This window comes from Carassius gibelio, chromosome B3 (assembly GCF_023724105.1).
Source record: "Carassius gibelio isolate Cgi1373 ecotype wild population from Czech Republic chromosome B3, carGib1.2-hapl.c, whole genome shotgun sequence".
Classification (NCBI taxonomy): Eukaryota; Metazoa; Chordata; class Actinopteri; order Cypriniformes; family Cyprinidae; genus Carassius; species Carassius gibelio.
The window spans coordinates 46,646,632-46,667,451 of NC_068398.1; positions in this window are offsets into that span (position 1 = coordinate 46,646,632).

Genomic DNA, 20,820 nt, shown 5'->3' on the forward strand with positions numbered 1-20,820 from the left:
GGTAATATATGTGTCCAGACATATATGTGACCCCACCCGCCCAGTTTTTGTCCAACTTCATTGACTTGCCAAGACAATGACCGCGATTTTTAGTATATGAATTTTTGTATCAATATATGAATTTTACATTTTTTCAAAACAGTTTAAGGTATTTTTTGGTCTGATGGTTCTTATGACCTCGACACGCATGCAATTTTGGCCATCGTATGTGGTCGGCCGTAGCTTTTGCGCCTATTATTAGCCCACTATTATTATTATTTTTATAGCTAAAGTTACATGTTGAAGAGGATGCGGGGCTAATCTGACAGTTTTATATAAGAGATTTCTATAATAGGCCTATCCATAATCCTTGTATGGCAGTACCCATAATAAATGAATTATTTTTAGTTTTATCTTTCCTTTTATTTTGACTGCACAACATCCTGGTACCCATTTTGAAAACGTTTTGCCTAGGCTATTTCATAATATTTTATCCAATGTATAATATTGATTATTGCATTTGTCTATTTCAAAGATGTCAGGGAAGTGGCAAAGGAGCACTCTTTCATGCGAGGAGGAGACTGTGGAGAAGACAGTGGAGGAGGCAATTAGGGTGCCAGTAGAGGATGGGTCCATGGAAGAGACTGAGGACACCATAGAGGAAACAGTGGAGAACCCGCTGGAAACAGGGGGAAAGAGAGGGTTAAGTAGAGCAGCCCCCTATAGGTGTTCCTTTAAGAAAGAGTGGTCAACCCGATCACCATTCATCACAATGGGAACCACCAGCTCTTTTTACTGGTGCTTAGTCTGCAAACAAGAGAACTCCAGTGTCCCCTGCGCACACACACACACACAAATAAATGCTGAATTAAATAAATATTTTATTTGTAAGAATATGTGCCATTTATGAGATCAGACATGCGTCCCCATCAAACCCCTGCCTCCATCGCGGCCGCCGCCAAAATCTCACTCTGAACTCAGTTCAAAACTTGAGAACCCTGTACTGTATATCAATTTATTTTATTTACTTATTTATTTCGTGTTTATCCCAATTTTTTTCATTGCATATGAAAATTTAAGAATAAAAAAATCCTCCTACCCCCTAAAAATTCTCTTCACATTCACTTGTGCTCTCTTGCGCAATACCTTCCTTTCGCTTTGCTCAATTGTGGACGACGTAAAAGTGTTTGATATAAAGGTTGCTGTCCCATTTTATACATGAATTGTTAATTTAAAAAAAAAATCTAATTATTCTGTTAGTTTCATGGTAACATGCAATCAAGGTCTTCTGTTATATAGGCTATATTTAATATTCACTGTGGCATTTTCACCTGTTTAAACTTAAAATTATTTCTATAAGTTAAAGTAGCCAACCTTAAAAATTTGTTGTCATGACTTTTTCATCGTATTTTATTTTACAGTCTGATAACGAGCTGTATTCGTTTTCCTTTTTTTATTATTATTTTTGTTTTAGTTTATTGAAAATAAATTGGCTAAAATAGCAGACACATTTAAATTAAAACAACCACAAAAACATGACTAGTCTTGAGGGAAATAGAGGTTTTATTATTTTTATAAATTGCAGATCTCACGGACGGGCGTCTTAATATGATCGCACATTAGAAATGTTTGGTGAGATAAAATGTGCACGATACCATTAAGCAAATCTCTTCGCCATCGTCACTCTTTATTATTAAGCAGGAGTTTACGTACAGTTAATGCATGTGTGTGCGCCGGGCTCGTTGTGGTGTGTGACTGACAGACAGCCTCCTCGGCGCGCATTAGAGGTCTCGCAGATCTCACGGACAAACGTCTTAATATAATCGGTGAGATACGATGTGCACGATAACATTATTAAGCAAAAATACATAGTACATCATTTTTTTCCCCTTGTTCCAGTACCAAAAGCAGAACCGATAGCCTCAGATCTTACTGATATGGTCTTTCATAATTTAGCCCCGGGGAGTTTAATACCGGGTTCTGGTACACATCCCTACTTATACCTGACTTATATTTTTTCATCTCACAAACTCTGATTAAATTTTTAGCGTGTTTAAAAAAAAAAACCATGCAGCAAACAGAGAATAGGTGATGAATCCGTTAAAATGCAACTATAGATGGCTCATATATTTTTTCCTCTGACAAACGTAATTTATTTTTTAGCGTGTTTAAAGAAGACATGCAGCAAATGAAAATAGGGGATTAATCCGTTAAAATTTTATATTTCAGAGCAGAGTCTGGGCCTAATATGGGCTATCCAGTTTTTTTTTTATTTTATTTTTTTCATTGCATCTGAAAATGACTTGATCCGCCTCCCGCGATGCTCAGCTGTGGACGATTTAAAAATGTTTGATATAAAAGTTGCTGTGCCATTTTAAACAGGAATTGTTCATTTAAAAAAATCAACTTATAATGTTAGTTCTAATTATATTATTAACACAAGTTCAGACTATTTAACATGCACTGTGACATTTTATCCTTTTTTACTTATAAACTCCTTGAGAATTTAAAGTTAGTTTAATATTATTTAAATTCAAGTTTAAAAATAGGTTTTAACTGCTAAATACCAACAACCATACAGCATGTGAATAAATAAAATGGATACTTTTCATAACATTTCATTATTCATAAAATGCATAACGTTTCTGGTGTTTGGATTTGTACTCTCTCTCTCTCTGTCTCTCTTTCTCTCTATTTAACAGCATTAGCTCAATGAAATACGTCTTCCTTCAGGTAGAATGAATGTTTTCCTGTTTGCTAAATGTTGGACTTATGATCAATAAGTTGTATTGGCCTCAATCTGATTCAGTAAAGTCAAACCGCAGACCGTGAAGCTGCATCACTGAGTGCGAGTCCCGCGCACTGTGAGCATAGACAGTAAAATAAATGGACACAGCGACCCCATTGGAACTCAACTGAGACAAGTGAAGCCCATTTTTAGCTATTTTTAGCACTTCCGTTTCTGACGCACAGACTCAAACTAAGCTTGACGACGTCAGCAACCTGTCTGACAGATGTATCTTCTAGTAGCTGTGCGTGAAAACTGCCATCGTTAATCTTGCAGAGACGGCGAGCTTGAGCGGGGAGTTCTTTGGCGTGAGTGAGCAGGAGTAAGTATTCTGATTAATTATCTCCCTTGACTTTTTATACCTCCACTTCCCCCCGATAGCCTCATAGACAGTAAAAGATTGCCTGCGAGCTTCTCCTCCTGTCCATACAGTAATTTCTCTACTGTGCGACAGAGAGTCGCTGGTTATGACGCAATCGTTAGCCTATTTTTTTTTTTACAAAAACTGCTTCTACAGGAACATAAAGTAAGATACAAGGTAATGGAGCCTTTTATACATTTTTGTGTTTCTTTAGAATTGATTAATGGACAAATGGAGTCTTTAAACGCCTCAGATGTAAAGTTATTGACTGTCAAAGTGACGGCAAAATGAATGGGAGTCAATGGCATGCTAACGCAATTGAAGTTCTGTTACAAGATGGCGTCACGCGGCCGACTTCAACTTCCGGTCGACTTCCTTCCCGCCTGCATCCTTGGCGCTGTGAGGCTGGAACAGAGGATTCCGCTTGTTCTTAAAGCCTTCCGCAAACATCCACGATCACAAATAACAATGATTTTCGTAAAATAATTATTAATTATTAATTGATGATTTGTTATTATCATTATGGTCTTGTGAAAAAATATATATATATATACACAGATAAAAAGCTAAATGTTTTCATTTCATTTTCATTTCGGTTCATTCTTGGTTTAAAAAAAATTTTCAGGATCCATATGCAGAGCGAAATGGGAACGGTCCAGCATTTAGCAATAATTATTATTAAATATTATTATGATTTTTTTCAAACTACTAACACTTTGCATTTTTTAATTATGCCTTATGTTTGTCCAAGAATTGAGTATTTTCTGTTTCAGCTGTTTGATCGCGCTGGTGTCTCGTGCACATATTCACTGGAAACAGCAGTCGTTCACCAGACATTCAGCTTTAGCAGCGATCCACTTTACTACACATATTGTTAATTATGATTTTTTTCCATCGATACTGAAACACGCGTGTACAACAATGCCTATTTTACCTCAGAATAATACTTAAGCTTCAAATGGGCAAAATCACGAAGATGGAAATGGATTTCTCCCGAGTGAGAGAATGAGAAAGCCCAACCTTACCTTATGCTTAGCTTATTATTATTTTTTGTTTGTTTATAGCTAAGCATATATTATTATATACTGCAATTATATTTATTCATTAGAATTCTATATTTTTAATTCTTGTTTTGTTCTGATATATTTGTTAAATTTAAAGTATTTGTTGTAAAGTGAAGGGAATTAAATATATCCTGTTTGTACATGATAACATTATTAGGCCAGCCGTTATTATTTCTAAATGTAATAAAATGCAATTTATGCATGAATTATATAATATATATATATATAAAAAAACATGCAGCAAAGGAAAATAAGTGATTAATAGGCTACATTAAAATGAAACCTATACACGATTAATATATATTTTTTCTCACAAACTTAATTAAATTTTTAGCGTCATTAAAAATATATAAATAAAGAAAACATGCAGCAAATGAAAAAAGGCGATTAATCCGTTAAAATTTGTATTATATACTTCAGAGCAGAGCCTGCATGGGTCTAATCTAGGATATTTTTTTGTTTTGTTTTTTCCATTGCATCTGAAAATGACTTGTTCATCGCATTCACTTTGTGCGTTCTGGCGCAGATCCCCCCCTCGCGATGCTCAGCTGTGGATGATTTAAAAATATTTGAATAAAGGTTGCTGTCACATTTTAATACAGGAGTTTTTCATGTAAAAAAATCGAATTAACCCTTTAAAACCGCATGTATCATATTTGATACACGAGTTTCTAAGACATATATTGAATCAGTGAGAGCAATACTTTCTTTGAAAACCTGTTGTATCTATTTTGATACGTGTATTCTGCCATCTTGTGGAATTTCACTGTACTGCAGGCAGTAGAGGGGTGATTTTTTAGCTTTTCAAAATGGCGGCTGCGATTGGATCAAGCCAGACGTTTTCGACAGGAAAATAAAGTTTAATTTCAAGTTGTTAAGGTAAAAAATTATATTGGATTGCGTCTGATATAATTCATTTAACACTTTCTGAATTGAAATAATGCATAATTACTTAATAATTTAATCATTAAATTACAAGTCAATCGTGTTGGAAATTGTGTATCAAATTTGATACTGCAGGTATTAATGGTGCTTTATGTCTAAACAGTAATGTCAAATTGTAGCAATGTTATATACTTTATGACTACCACAATGCAAACACAAACAATATTGGGATGATTCAATTAATGGCAATTAATGACTGAAATGTCATATTAAAATATATATTGTGTTAAAAATGCACATATTAAATTTGAAACTGCAGGTATAAGGTTCTTTATCCCTGAATAGTCGTGTCACTTTTTTTTTTTTTATGTAATCTACAATATGCCTACCACAATGTCATCTTACAATACATTTAGGTTATTTTTACAGTAACAATTCCTCTAAAATTATAATCAATATGCTGGAATCATCAATTTTTTATGTGTATTTTTAGATGTCAAAAAGATTAAAGGAAGAAAAGAGAAAAAAAAAGCATCTTCAAAATGTAATCGACATAATAATGGATGGCAATTCAAGTGACCTAGAGCAGTTAGAGGAAGAGGAGGAGGAGGAGGAGGAGGATGATGAAGAATGGATTCCTCAGGCCATGCATGATAACGGAAGTTCAGACACCAGTGATGAAGATTATCAAGTCGAAAGTGTAGTCCAGAGCAGCATAGAAGTTGAGATCCCAACAACTGTCAAAAAGCAGTCGGTGAAGGATAATGCAAAAAATAAAGAATACAGATGGAGATAAAAACAATTTCAACCTCCATCTGTCGATTTCATTGCATCTGATGAGGAAGGGACAGAAGACAGGTGTAACTGGACTCCATACATGTATTTCAAACAGTTTGTCACTGATGAAATGCTACAGGAAACGGCAGAACAAACAAATATGTACAGCATACAAAAAGAGGGCAAGTCAGTAAACACAACTGCCAAAGAGATAGAGAAAGTTGCAAGCATTGCACCAACAATCACTTCTCACATGTGTACTGTAAGAAGTGTAAGGTGCATCTTTGCCTGAACAAAGACAGAAACTGCTTTCGTGACTACCACAAAGTGAAATAAAAGGACTTGAAAAAAGATCTATGTAAAAAAAAGAGAGAAAAACTGCCTAAAATGTTCTGTTTTCAAACTGTTAAAGGCATAATAGATTTTTTGTATCTAAAATCTGAACTGTTTTAAGCAAAATGTTCCCTAAAAGCCTGATGTATCAAATGTGATACAAAAAATATATCATAAACAAAATGAATTGGCAATTTTTTTATTATTTTGATTCAAGGCTTAATAAACATCTAATTTCCAAAAATATATAATTTTCTGCCATTTTTTTAATGTGTCAGGCTTTACAGGGTTATATTATTAACACAAGTTCATTTAGGCTATTTAACATGCACTGTGACATTTTACCATTTTAATTTATAAACTCCTTGATATTTTAAAGTTAGTTTAATAGTATTTAAATTCAAGTTTAAAATAGGTTTTTATAACATTTCATTATTCATAAAATGCATAACATTTCTGGTGTTTGGATTTGTACTTCAATATAATGAGCTCCAAGTTTAAGAATAGCCCTAAACTGGATCTCTCTCTCTCTCTCTCTCTCTCTCTCTCTCTCTGAGCGGATGTTGCGAGTGAGTGGACGGAGTTAGCGTGTGAGCAAGATTGCTGCAATATGACTGAGTGTTATTTCTTTTTCTACTTTCCTTTACTGTCTCTGCTTTAAAGTTTTGTTTATATTTTTGTTTGAAAAGAAAGCTAGGAAAGTTTAAGGAGTGGGCTTTAGGGTTGTGGAACGCTGTTAACCAGCGTTTTGCTGGTTGGCAATGGCAGGTCCACGCCAAACAAAGTTTGAGCAGCTTTCTCGAAGGCATGGGATAAAACTCGCGCCTGTGATGAACTGCTCTGTGGAGGACTGTAGCCTGGCTGTTGGTGAAATTGTTGGTTTTGACAGTATTATGTCGGCTTCACGAATGAACAGTGCTCATTTTTCTCGATACGATTGAGAAGGTGAACAGTGTAGTTCAGAGCAGTGTATTAATTCAGGACACTTTTACTCCAGTAATGCAGCTGGTCCAGCAAGCAAAATAGATAACACTGTAAAATGTGCCACCTTTCATTAAAGATGAGCTCTTGGTTAATGAATTGTCTAGACATGGAAAAATTGTGTCCCAAATGAAAAAGATTCCACTGGGTTGTAAGTCACCCTTGCTTAAACATGTTGTATGTTTCAGACGGCAATTACATATGATGTTAAAAGGCGATACGGATCAACTAAATTCAGAGTTGATGGCTTTGATTATATCGTATTTGCATCGTCTGATACTATGAGATGTCATGGCTGCGGGCTGGAGGTGCACGTTCGGCGTGCATGTCCTGAGAGAGAAAAATAAATATTAGACTCTGAGCCGGGCCTGAGTATCGAAACGGTTCGTGATAGTACTAGAGTAATAATTACTGATGATGATGATGGTAATGTTGTGGGGGGAAACAGAAAGTGAGAGGAAAGAAGCCGATACAGTGCTTACTGAGGTTGCAGGGGGGAATTCAGAGAAAGGGCAGGAAGAAACTAATACGGTGTTTACTTGATGGTGCGGGGGGAAATTCAGAGAGTGGGGAGAAAGAAACTGCTGTCACTGCAGAGTCTATTATGGAGGAGGAGATGGTGACTGACATTATTTGTGATGAAACGCTGTTTAAAATACTAAGAGGAAAAGGGCTAGAAAGAGTGCGTAAGCGGCTAAAATAAGCAGACTAACAAAAATGGAGTCTGGAAAACACTCTTACATTGAATGCAGTACAGTTGATGATTCTGACAGTGATGTAGTGGACAGTAACACGGGACGAAGTAGACGTAGTGATTACAACTTTGACAAAATAAAGTCATTTCTGCAAAGGACTAAAAATTTTTAAAATGTCCAGGTTGAAGTTTTTTTGCTGACCGCAGAATGTTTATCAACTCAGTGACAGTGCTAATGAGAGGTGAAGGTGGGGAACAGTTTACAGTGCAGGAGATCTATAGATTAAAGAAACTTGATTCCGAACTGAAATTATAATTACAAACTGAAGATGGCTTTGAAACCACATAGTCTATGTTTTTGTTTGGTTTGTGTCCCCTCATACTATTTTTTATAATGAGTGTGATGAAGGTGAGCTCTCTCAACCTGAATGGGGCCCGAGATATGCATAAAAGAGCATTGCTGTTCGAACTTATCAAACCAAAGAATATTGATGTGATGTTCGTTCAAGAAACGCACTGTTACTGTATTAATGAAATAGATTGGAAAAAAGAATGGGAGGGTGATGTGTTGTTTGCTCACATGAGCTCTACTAGAGGAGGGGTGGCTGTTCTCTTTGCTAAGAATTTTTTGTCACGGTTCATGAATTCACTCTCTCTCTCTCGTCTAGCGTGCTGTTGTGTGTGTGTGTCTGTGGGTGTGGTCACTGATCAGCGATGATCAGCAGCGCCAGCTGGTTTCAATTTTTTGTTCCTTATATAAGTTCAGTAACTTGTGTTTCATGTTGTCAGATCGTTGTTTCTCCCTGGTGTGCTCCCGTACCTGTTCCTGTGTCCTTAGTTCCTGCCTGAGTCTTCCTGTTATCGTAGTTTGTTCCTGGATCTTCACTCAGCACTGGATTACCGAGCACCGCCACGAGGATAACACACACACCGGGATTCAAGGGATCATCACTGGACCGAGCACCACCATCTGTTGTCCACCGAAGTCCCTGCGTCACCATTCAATCAGCCTTGTGTCCGCCCACCTGTGTTTCCTGTGATTCTTCGCATATATCTGACTCTTGTGCTGTTTGTCAATAAACATGCCTTGCTATTACATCCTGTCTCTGTCTTACGTAACAGCTCGAAGCATCGCTAGAATGGACACCCAGGAGGAGAACATCTCACTCACAGGGAGGGCGGTCCAAGCGGTCCAAGCGCTTGTGACACAGGTGTCCGAGCTCACCCAGCAGATACAACAGCTACGAGTCTCCACTGCGCCACCCACACCACTGACTCCAACCCCTCTTCCAGAGACGCAGCCGCGGCGAGAACCGAGACTGCCGACACCAGAAGGTTATTCAGGTGAACCAGAGTTTTGCAGAGCTTTTCTGACCCGATGTTCTATGCACTTTGTATTACAGCCTCAGACATTCAACCAAGAGCGATCCAAAGTGGCGTTTGTGCTGACGCTACTTTCCGGCAGGGCGGCTCTCTGGGGAACGGCGGTGTGGGAGAATCAAGACCCATGCTGCGCCTCGTTCCAGGCACTCTCCGAAGAAATGAGGAGGGTTTTCAATCGGGCAGTGGCGGGTAGGGAGGCGGCCAGACTACTCACCGATCTCCGCCAAGGTCACGGTTCGGTGTCAGAGTATTCCATCAAGTTCCGCATCCTGGCTGCAGAGTGCCGATGGAACAAGGAGGCGCAGTGGGACAGATTCCTGCATGGGTTGGCTGACCGTATTCAGAGGGAAATTTATATGCTGGACCTTCCCACTAGTCTCAATGGACTTATCGAATTAGCACTTTCGAGTGGATGCTCGGCCGAGCAGAATGGGCCGTTTCCAACAAGACCATCCAGTTCGTGGCATGGAGACCAGACGTCCGGAATTCCTGAATACGGTCAGTCCCTCTTACGATCCGGAGCCCATGCAGGTGGGTAGAGCTCGGCTTTCCTGGGAGGAGAAGGAACGGCGGAGATCCCAAAGTCTGTGCCTTTAACGCGGGAGGGCGGGGCATCCACTCATGCCCGTTAAAAGATCAAGCCCGGTAGTAACTATGAGGCTACTATCGGGTGGGATCTCCACCGGGAAGACCTCATCCTCACCATCATCATCTACTCTCCTTCCGGTAAGACTAAGGTGGGCAACCAACACTCATGACACCCAGGCCTTATTGGATTCAGGGGCGGAAGGTAATTTTATGGATTTAGAACTGGCTCACCACCTCAACATTCCTACCACCCCCCTCACGTACAAGATTTCTGTCAATGCTCTCAATGGACAACAGCTTCCAAACATTACACATGCTACTGAACCCATCACTCTCATCACGTCTGGCAACCACACTGAGACAATAACATTCCTCCTCATGAACTCACCTCATCTAGCACCCATCGTACTTGGTCATCCTTGGTTCACACAACACAATCCCAGAGTCGATTGGGGGAACAATTCTATCTCTATGTGGAGTAATACGTGTCATGAGTCATGTCTAGTGTCTGCGTGTTCGTCTGTACCTGTGTCTGTTTTCCAGGAGGAGGCAGTGAATTTATCTAACGTGCCCGAAGAGTACCAGGACCTGAGAGAAGTGTTCAGTAAGTCTCGTTCTGCTTCTCTTCCTCCACATTGTCCCTATGACTGTGCCATAGACTTAGTACCAGGTGAGTCTCCGCCTAAGGGCAAGTTATATTCAATTTCTGTTCCAGAGAGGGAGGCTATGGAGAAATATATTTCTGATTCTCTAGCATCCAAATTCATTAGACCTTCCTCATCTCCTGCGGGGGCGGGGTTCTTTTTTGTGGGGAAGAAGGATGGGTCTCTGTGACCGTGCATTGAGAGGGTTGAACAAAATCATGGTAAAGAATACTTATCCTTTGCCGTTGATGTCTTCAGTTTTCGAACGATTGCAGGGAGCACCCATCTTCACAAAATTGGATTTACGTAACGCTTATCATTTTGTTCACATAAGGAAGGGAGATGAATGGAAGAATTTAATTTAATACCCCCAGAGGGCACTTTGAATACTTGGTTACAATGACGATGACGTGCTGAGAGATATGGTTGATCAATTCATATATGTTTACCTGGATGACATATTGATCTTTTCCTCTTCTCTCCAGGAACACGTTCAGCACGTTAGACGAGTGCTTCAGAGGTTGCTAGAGAATGGGCTTTTTGTCAAGGCTAAGAAATGCGTTTTTCATGCACAGTCCGTCCCCTTTTTAGGGTACATCGTCTCGTCTGAGGGAGTGCGTATGGATCCTGACAAGGTTAAGGCTGTGATAGATTGGCCAAGTCCAGATTCCCATAAGGCCCTACAGAGGTTTCTGGGATTCGCCAATTTTTATCGACGTTTTATTCGTAACTTCTGCCAACTAGTCACTCCTCTGACCGCCTTGACCTCCCCCAGAACGACGTTCAGGTGGTCCGATACAGCGGAGGCTGTATTTGCCAAACTTAAGAGCCGCTTCATTTTGGCTCCCAGCCTCGTTGCCCCTGATCCATCACGTCAGTTCGTGGTGGAGGTCGACGCGTCAGAGGTGGGGGTAGGAACAGTTCTTTCCCAACGTTCTGCCACAGGCGATAAGATTCACCCTTGCGCGTTTTTTTTCTCATTGTTTATCACCTGCCGAACGTAATTATGACATTGGTAACAGAGTTGTTGGCAGTCAAGTTAGCACTGGAGGAATGGCGGTACTGGTTAGAAGGGTCAGGGGTACCCTTCATCGTTTGGACTGATCCCAAGAACCTAGAATACATTATAACTGCTAAAATACTCAACTCTAGGCAGGCTCGGTGGGCACTTTTTCGGTCATTTTGACTTCTCTTTCGTACCGCCCGGGTTCCAAAAACATCAAACCCGATTCTTTATCTCGTGTTTTTGACCATTCCAAACGCCCGTCCACTCCTGAGTGTATTTTACCTGAGACATTAGTGGCCTCCACTCTCAGATGGGAGGTCGAATCGAAGGTCATGAAGGCCTTAGAATGGGTAATGCCTCTGCCCAATTGCCCACCGAACCGGTCCATGTATCAAAGATCAAACCCGTGTTTTGGGCACCTATTAATCCGCCTGTCCCGGTTCCTCCCCCGCTGCGTCTCGTAGATGGGGAACCTACTTATTTGGTTAGTCGTATTCTGGACTTGAAAAGGAGGGGACGCGGATTTCAGTACCTGGTGGACTGGGAGGGTTACGGTCCGGAGGAGAGAAGTTGGGTTCCTGCTAGAGACATTCTGGATCACTCTCTGATCAATGATTACAATCGTCAGGTAAGTCCACCAGGGAACGCCAGGAGGTGTTCTTAGGGGAGGGGGTACTGTCACGGTTCATGAATTCTCTCTCTCTCTCTCTTGTCTAGCGTGCTGTTGTGTATGTGTGTGTGTGTGTGTGTCTGTGAGCGTGGTCACTGATCAGCGATGATCAGCAGCGCCAGCTGGTTTCAATTGTTTGTTCTTTATACTTCAGTAAGTTCAGTAATTTGTGTTTCATGTTGTCAGATCGTTGTTTCTCCCTGGTGTGCTCCCGTACCTGTTCCTGTGTCCTTAGTTCCTGCCTGAGTCTTCCTGTTATCGTCGTTTGTTCCTGGATCTTCACTCCAGGGATGAATGGACTCCTGGAGACCTGTGAGTTTTCTGTGTTCTGATCTTAAAGTTCTTTCTAAGACTTTAGCAAATAGACTGAGAAAGGTGATGGGGCAGGTCATTCATTTTGACCAGACGTATTGCGTGCTGGGCAGGTCAATTATTGATAATGTTAATCTCATACGAGATATTTTAAGTGTTTCAAGTCTTTTAGGGGTAAATTTAGGTTTTATATCTATTGATCAACAGAAAGCATTTGATAGAGTGGAGCACCAGTATTTATGGGATACCCTAAAAACATTTGGTTTTAGTTCTGATTTTATTGGTATGATAAAAGTGCTCTACCAAGACACTGAAAGTTTGCTGAAGATCAATGGTGGTTTGAGTGCCCCTTTTAAAGTAAGTAGGGGGATCAGACAGGGGTGTTCCCCTTTCTGGTATGCTTTACTCGTTAGTCATTGAACCAATGCTAAATAGACTAAGAACCATGATTAATGGTTTAATATTGCATAATGATGTTCAGCATCAAATTTCTGCTTATGCTGATGATATTATGGTCATGGTAAATGGACAAGAAGACATTAATAAGTTGGTTTCTGTTATTAATGATTTTGGAATAATTTCAGCTGCCAAAGTTAATTGGGAGCAGAGGGAAGCATTGGCTGTTGGGAAATGGGATGGAGAGCTACCAAAATTACCTAGTGGGATGATCTGAAAGAAAGATGGTTTTAAATATCTAGGTGTGTATTCTGGGGATTTAAATACCCAACAAAAGAATTGGGAAGGCGTTTTGGAAAAGATAGAAGGAAAATTACAAATGTGGAATTGGCTTAATTCACAATTGTCTTTTAGAGGGAGGGTTTTAATTGTCAATAACTTGGTTGCTTCAACACTATGGAATAAATTATCTTGTGTGGATCCGCCTGTTGGATTGCTGTACCGATTGCAGACAATCTTAGTGATTTTTTTTTTTGGGACAGTTTGCACTGGGATCCTCAGAGTATGCTCTTTCTTCCTAAAGAAGAGGGAGGACAAGGGCTAGTCCATTTACCAAGCAGGCATGCTACTTTTCGTCTACAGTTCATCCAGAAATTCTTGACTGGGCCTGTGGATCTGGTGTGGCGGAAGGTGGCAAATCTAATTTTGCACAGTGGATGGACTTAGACTGGATGCTGCCCTGTTTTTAATGGATGTGAAGCAATAATGACTGGCTGGACTGTCTCAATTTTACTGTGGACTTTTCAAAGTGTGGGGACTGTTCAATGTGTGCAGGATGGAAGAGACCAATTCTATTTACTGGTTATTACAAGAACCTCTTATTAAAGGAGCTCGTATGGACATTGTGCAGAGACTTTGTGCTACCAAATCTGTGACATTGAGACACATAATTGATGTGGCTGGACCCGAGCTGAGTGATATAGGGTGCTTTCACACCTGCCTCATTTAGTTCAGTTGAATCTGTTTGCACTGCAGTGCATTAGAACGTTGTTTTCAAGCCGCATCCGCGCTTCATCATCAAAATATATTGTTTGCATATTGTGGTGTATACAAACAATGTAATAGATTATGGCCAGGGACAAAACCAGCCCGCGCAGAAGTGTAGTCTCCGTGTTGTTTGCTGGCTTTTCCTGTTATGTTGCATATTGGTTCGTTTCAACTGGTATGGACCAAAGCAATCAGTGTGGTGTGAATAGGAACCAAAAAAGCGGAAAAATGCTACAATGTATAATTGTTTGCCCTTGGTTCGGACAAAATGAATTGAACTAAAGATGTGAAAGCACCCATAAATGCAGTGGTCAGTTTATTGGGTCAAATCAGCTCGCCACACATCGTTCATAGTGGAAATGTGGAAAACAAAGTTAACAAAGGAGGAATTGTCTATGATAAAAAAAAAATTAAAATTGGAAGAACAACTTTTGATTTTTCCAAAGCTTGGGATAACAACTGACCTAAAAGAATTATTTGGTCCTTTGCTGGATCTTAACGGACTACACAATTAGAACTGAATGAAGTAGGAGGGAAAGTCATGTATAAATGCCTTGTTAAAGTTTTAAATAAGGTAAAATTAAATGATAGGATTGATACAGTTTGGAGAGACAAATTTGGGTTGATAGAGGAAATTAAGCCATTGTGGAGGGTGTTGTACAAACCACAATTGATAAAACAATCTGGTGATTAACAATGGAGGATTTTACATGGGGCTGTGGCTGTTAATGCTTTTATTTCAGTCATTAATCCCAATGTTGATGATAAATGTGTGTTTTGTGGATTTAGGGAAACCATTTTTCATTGTTTCTTAGAATGTAAAAGACTCCATGCACTTTTTAACTTGTTGGATTTATTGTGTGGTAAATGTGGGGAAAAGTTTACATCAGAGATTTTTATTTTGGGGTCTGGGTACAATCAGAGGCAAAAGATCAAATGGCAATTGATTAATTTTGAAACATAGGTGTGGTCAAGAGATTACATCTTTATTTAAGGCTCTTGTTAAGTTAAGAATTGTTGTAGAGTTTAACCCTTAAGGCGCCAGGGTTTTTTGAAAAAAAAAATTTGACATCAAGATTTCAAAAGCTTGTGGCTTGAAAGGGCTTAAAGATAGAGATCTACTGTCAATTAGAAAAATGTTTGGCATGATCGAAAGTTAATGTGGGGTGTAAATATACTAATCTAATTAGCATATTATGACATCAGCAGGGGCGGCTATCTCGAATTTCATAATATTCAGGAAATATTAGATATTGAATTGATGTTTGAACATATTTGCATGTTTGTGTGTGTGTGTGTGTTTTTTATCCTCATTCCAAATTATCAGAAAAGAGCAAGCCAACAATAAAACAGGAGAAAGTACTAAATGATTACTATATTACTACACTATATAGTAGTAAAACACATGTGAACAGTAGCCTACTTTTTGATCAGTTAATCAGTAATATTCAGGAAATAATAGATATTGAATGGATGTTTGAATTTATTTGCAAGGTTTGTTTTGTATTTGATTGTTGTTGTTTTTTTTTGTCTTTTTATTCTCATTCCAAATTATCAGGAAAAAAAAGAGAAAAGTAGTACATTATTATTATATTACTGTGCCATAGTAAAATCCATGTGCCTATTTTTTGATCAGTTGACCAGCTATCTGCCCAATCAGGTATCTATGTGACACAGTTGGTAGTTCTTGAGAGTATAGTTCCTCTCATTGATTGCATGGCACAGTGCAGAGCGCACCTTCTCACAGACTGCACCTATACTGTCTGCCGGCCGCGCTTTAGAGCGTGCGCAATCAGCAACAGCTCTCCAATGGACACTATGACCACGTTCACCTCTGTCACCCGCATCCCCGTTGAGCAAAGGGTCGAAAGGATCGCTTGTTTGCGCTGCAAAGATGTACCGCGAGACGCGCAATCATTAGACGGCCGATCGTCATTTCCAAAAGGCAAATATTCCCCTTCAGAGTCAGAATCGGCGAACAACATTTGCAACACATCCTCGCGGTACAACTTTGTATTAGCCATCTGAAGATTTTCTCTCATAAATCTTACCATATACACTCATGCTATGAAATGAATAACTTCATCAATGACATTTCCTCGAACACTTTGAAAAGAAACAATGTATAATGTTGGTCTAGAATCAAAGTACTACATGTCTGCAATCTAGTGGAAGGGAATACACATGAGATATAACACCATATAAGGAACTACAGTCTATTTTTTTAAGGATGACGTCTATTTTGCGACTTTGGCGCTTAGAGGGATTATAAAGTATTATAAAGCATTGAATGATATAGAAACTTTTAAACTACAGTGGTGTTACAATTCAACTTTTTGTATGGTGATGGAGAAGGATTTAATTTTTGATCTGATTTGGATTTGATGTATGTTTTAATATTTATGCTGTTATAATTTAATAAAGTTTGTTTAAATCTCTCTCTCTATTTAACAGCATTAGCTCAATGAAATACGTCTTCCTTCAGTTAGAATGAATGTTTTCCTGCTTGCTAAATGTTGGGCTCATGATCAATAAGTTGTATTCGCCTCAATCTGATTCAGTAAAGTCAAACCGCAGACAGTGAAGCCTCGGAGACCCGCGCGCTGTGAGGCGGGAACAGAGGATTCTGCTTGGTCTTAAAGCCTTCCGCAAACCACGATCACAAATAACTATGGTTTTTGTAAAATAATTATTAATTACTGATTGATTTGTTATTATCATTATGGTCTTGTGAAAATAATAATATGGGCTGAGAGAATATAATGAATTCAAAGAGTAGTGCTGCTGAGTGCAGGCATGTTTCAGCCGAGTAACACAACGTTCCTCAGAGCCAAAACTCAGACCGAATTCAGTTCAGCTGGAGGGGGTTCCGCACTCAAGCACATGCATTAAGTTTGCCACAAAGTACATGCAGAAGTAGCCAAATAATTGTGAAAAATTAGACATTTTAATTATTTATTAATAAACAAATGTTTTCTTGTCTGCTGCAAGATGAAATTCACAGTGATGGCTCTCTCCCACAGAGAAATGCAACATTCACAGATTGTTGAATGTTGAATATTAATGCGCCCTGTCATTAATGCGAATTAATAATTTTTGCACAAATACTTGCATATAAATATTAATTCACATTTTGCATTACCACGAAAATTATTTTTTACATGCAATTATCCAAAATGAAACCAAACAAGATTTGTAATGAAGATAAAATAAATAAGAAAAAAAGCTGCACAGCTACCATCACACGTGCAGTGCAAATCTTGCACATATTTTACACACCTGCATTTAAATGCAGCTGCATTTTTTTTTTTTTTTCATTAAATCATATGAAAGCAAGTAGGGCTGGGTGATAAATGGATTTTATCAATTAACTCGAATGTGTAATTTACATCGGTTTGTTTGAATGAAAATCGGTTTTCTTTTTAACATCCACCGACGCACCACTCAGTTCTCCCGTAGTTCAGAGTGGCTCAACCCTCCCCCACGAGTCTGACAGAGACACGCAGCCGAGCAAAGGATGAGCGGAGCGGTGTGATTCTGACTGGAGCCTCCATCACGAGTACAATTCATGCCAACAGCCCGAAATATAACTGCATATTCGAGCGGGATGTTAAAGGCTATATGAGTTTGTCTGTTTCTTTTACTGATTATTTTCGGGTTAAAGCATTTAAACAGATAAAGCACATTCACATGCAATCGCTTTAGCAATAATGCATTCAAAATGTAATCTTACAGTGATACTACATTATCAGTAGGCTATCTGATTTTGAAATCTTGAAGAAATTAATCGATCTGTTTAGATAAAATAACTGACAAATTTTGTTTTCCTCACAAATTTGCACACCTGATGGGCTAGTATTACCAAAAAATAAATAATAATAAAGAATATATAATAAAAAATAAAAAATAAAAAAAAATAAAGGTCTTTCCAGCATTAAGGTAATAACATCATAGTTTTTTATCATCTTGTCTCAGTTATAAGTTTATAACTATATTAACACTTGTTTTGAAAAATTTCTTTGTCATTTGAATATTGATTTAAAAAACCATATAAATCAGATTTTTTTTAGGCCATATGCTATCACCCAGCACTTAAAACAAGTAAAGAAGGCTCCCTTTAAAATCACTTATGTTGTCAGTTAATGAAGCTCTTTTTTACATTGTGTGTTTTTTGTCAATTATAATGAGAGAACTTTAGTTTAATCCTGAGGACGTTTTATTAATCTGTCCATTCTTTAGAGTTTCAAAGATTTAATCATGCAGGTTTAATTTTATTCGTTTCTTGTTTTAGGCTAATTAGGCATAAATAATGGGGACGAAATTATACAGTGCTTCATGTTTAAACATGCAACAATTTCTTAATCAGTTTACCGACAAATTTATTTTCCCCAATAAGTTAAAGGACAGGTAACGTATAACAAAAATGCATGTTGTTTTATTAAAGGAAAAAATATATTTATATTGAAAATATAAATTAAAATATAGGCATAATATATGATATATTTTGCATATTAATCCATGAAGCCAACCCCCCTAAAATAGGCTACCACTTTTAATGCTAAGATGCAAAGTAAACCACAATTTCTTTTGAATAATATAACGCATAATTAATATTATATAAATAATACTGCACACCTTTTAAATTTGTCAAATCTAAAATATGGTTTAATACCATGTAGATTAGAGAAAATATAATCACAGGTTCAGGCTTGACATTTATCCTGCATGAATTCATTCTAAGAAATGCACATAACTTAATAAGTACCAAACTCTCGTCTGTGGATATTAAATATTAAATATTTTAACTACAGTGTTTTTCTTTTATTTTCCCTGACTGAAGCCATCAAATGTAACACATCAGTGAGGCAAAACTGACGTCTATTTGCGAAAATGTGCTTTGATGCGCTTATTTGATAACTTGTGGTTAAAGCGCCACTCAGTGGTCAAAGGCTGCAAATGGACTTTATACCGCCGCCACGGCGGTACGTGCGTCAGTAAAAAGGGCCTTTTGAATGTCTACTTAGTGTATTTCCCTGCATTTATCACATGTGAATCCCTCATCACCGACAGAAATAGATAAACTGTACATGTGGCAAGAGGTGCAAATAACAATAGCAGGAGAAGCCATTACTCACCATGCTTGATAAAAGATTCTTACCACAGTTGTTTGATGAACTTGTGAAAAACTGGAGTGAGAGGAGAGGAGAAAGAAAACGGCGATAGGCACAAATGGAAATGCTACTAACCAACTAATGAGTGCTAACACGATGCAGGTGCACTGCAATCATGGATTTAAAATAAAACTGAACGATCAAATTAATCAGATTGGATTGATAGATAATATCAGAAATATGGTGGGAATTTAGTTATATTTTATCACTTTAAACAACAGAGAGTGATAGTACGATGAAGATTCTAGAGAAAAACAAAGCTACACAGAGCTACGATCACAAAACAGCAGCAAGGCAAGCAGGAAGCTGGAATAACACTGTCCAACAGTGACACCCACAGGTTTAAATATGTCATGCCTTTTATGTTTTTCCATGTTTGTTTTTTGTCAATTATTTGTTAACTTCAGGTATGTCAAATATGTTGTCAATACCATTCAAATTAAGATACAGATGGTCTATCAGTATTTAGAAGATTACAGTTTTGCATACTTACTATATTAGGCTTTATTGATAATTCGACGGTAGCTGTTCGCATCTCAGCTTGTCTAACAGACATTTCTTGAGGCCAGTTGAGTGATTGGGAATGAGCGACACCCACTCGACTCACTGGTCTCGCATCCCACAGAGTTTATTATTAAAGTTTATAATGATCATAAAAGTGTAGATACCAGTTAAATTGCAAAATCAACAAGAGGAAGAATATACAATGATCATGAAACTATCTCAGGAGGGGTCATCGTTTGGTGAGTGGAATCCGATTCAGTTAACAAAGTCGATAAACAAATTGTTAGGCTAGGTTAAAAATGCAAAAGTATTAAGAAGTGGAGCGCTGCTGATTTTTTGTAGGAATAAAACGCAACAAGAGAAAGCCATAGAACTGAACAGAATGGATGGCAAGAGAATAAAGTGCATCTTGACTGGAAACAAGGCATTGATTCGAGGGGTTATCACAGGAATACCGATAAATGTCGCAGAAGACCAAATCAGAGACAATGTAACAGGGGCAAAAGTGCTGGATAAAACGCCTTAGAACAACCAGAAATGGGGAAAAGTGCAATAGCCTGTCTGTAATGATTAAGTTTGATGAAGCAAAACTTCCAAGTAAGATATATATAGGCTACATAAGCTATGAGGTCAGGCTGTACATCCCTCCCCAACTGAGATGTTTTAAGTGCCAAAGATACGGCCATGTAGCAGCAGTGTGTAAAGGTAAACATAGATGCGGTTGGTGTTCAGGCGAGCATGAGTATGGGGAATGCGGAGAAGGAGTAAAGCTGAAATGCTGTAACTGTGGAGGGGAGCACAGTTCACCGTACCGTGGATGTGAAGCCAGCAAGAGGGCAATGGAGGTGCAGCGAGTGAGATCGCTGCAAGGAATAACTTACGCAGAAGCTGTAAAGCTGCTTTTGTAAAGAAAGCAGATAGACCTCATGTAATATGTGTGCAAGAAACATGGTTAAAACCACAATTGGACTTTGTTTTTTAAGAGTGAAACAATTTTTTATCAGTCTAAGCCAATCAAATACCTTATAGGAAATTAAAAGCATGGTAAATAAAAAAATTATTTAAATACACACATATAATGTGTGTGTGTGTGTGTAAGAGAAAGTGAGAGAGAGAGAGAGAGAGAGAGAGCGAGAATGATCAAATAAGAAAAATTACAGATGTAAATTCAAAGTGAGAATTAGAATAGACCCTATACTTAAAATCACTCTTTTTTTCCTTCTTGTACAACCAACCA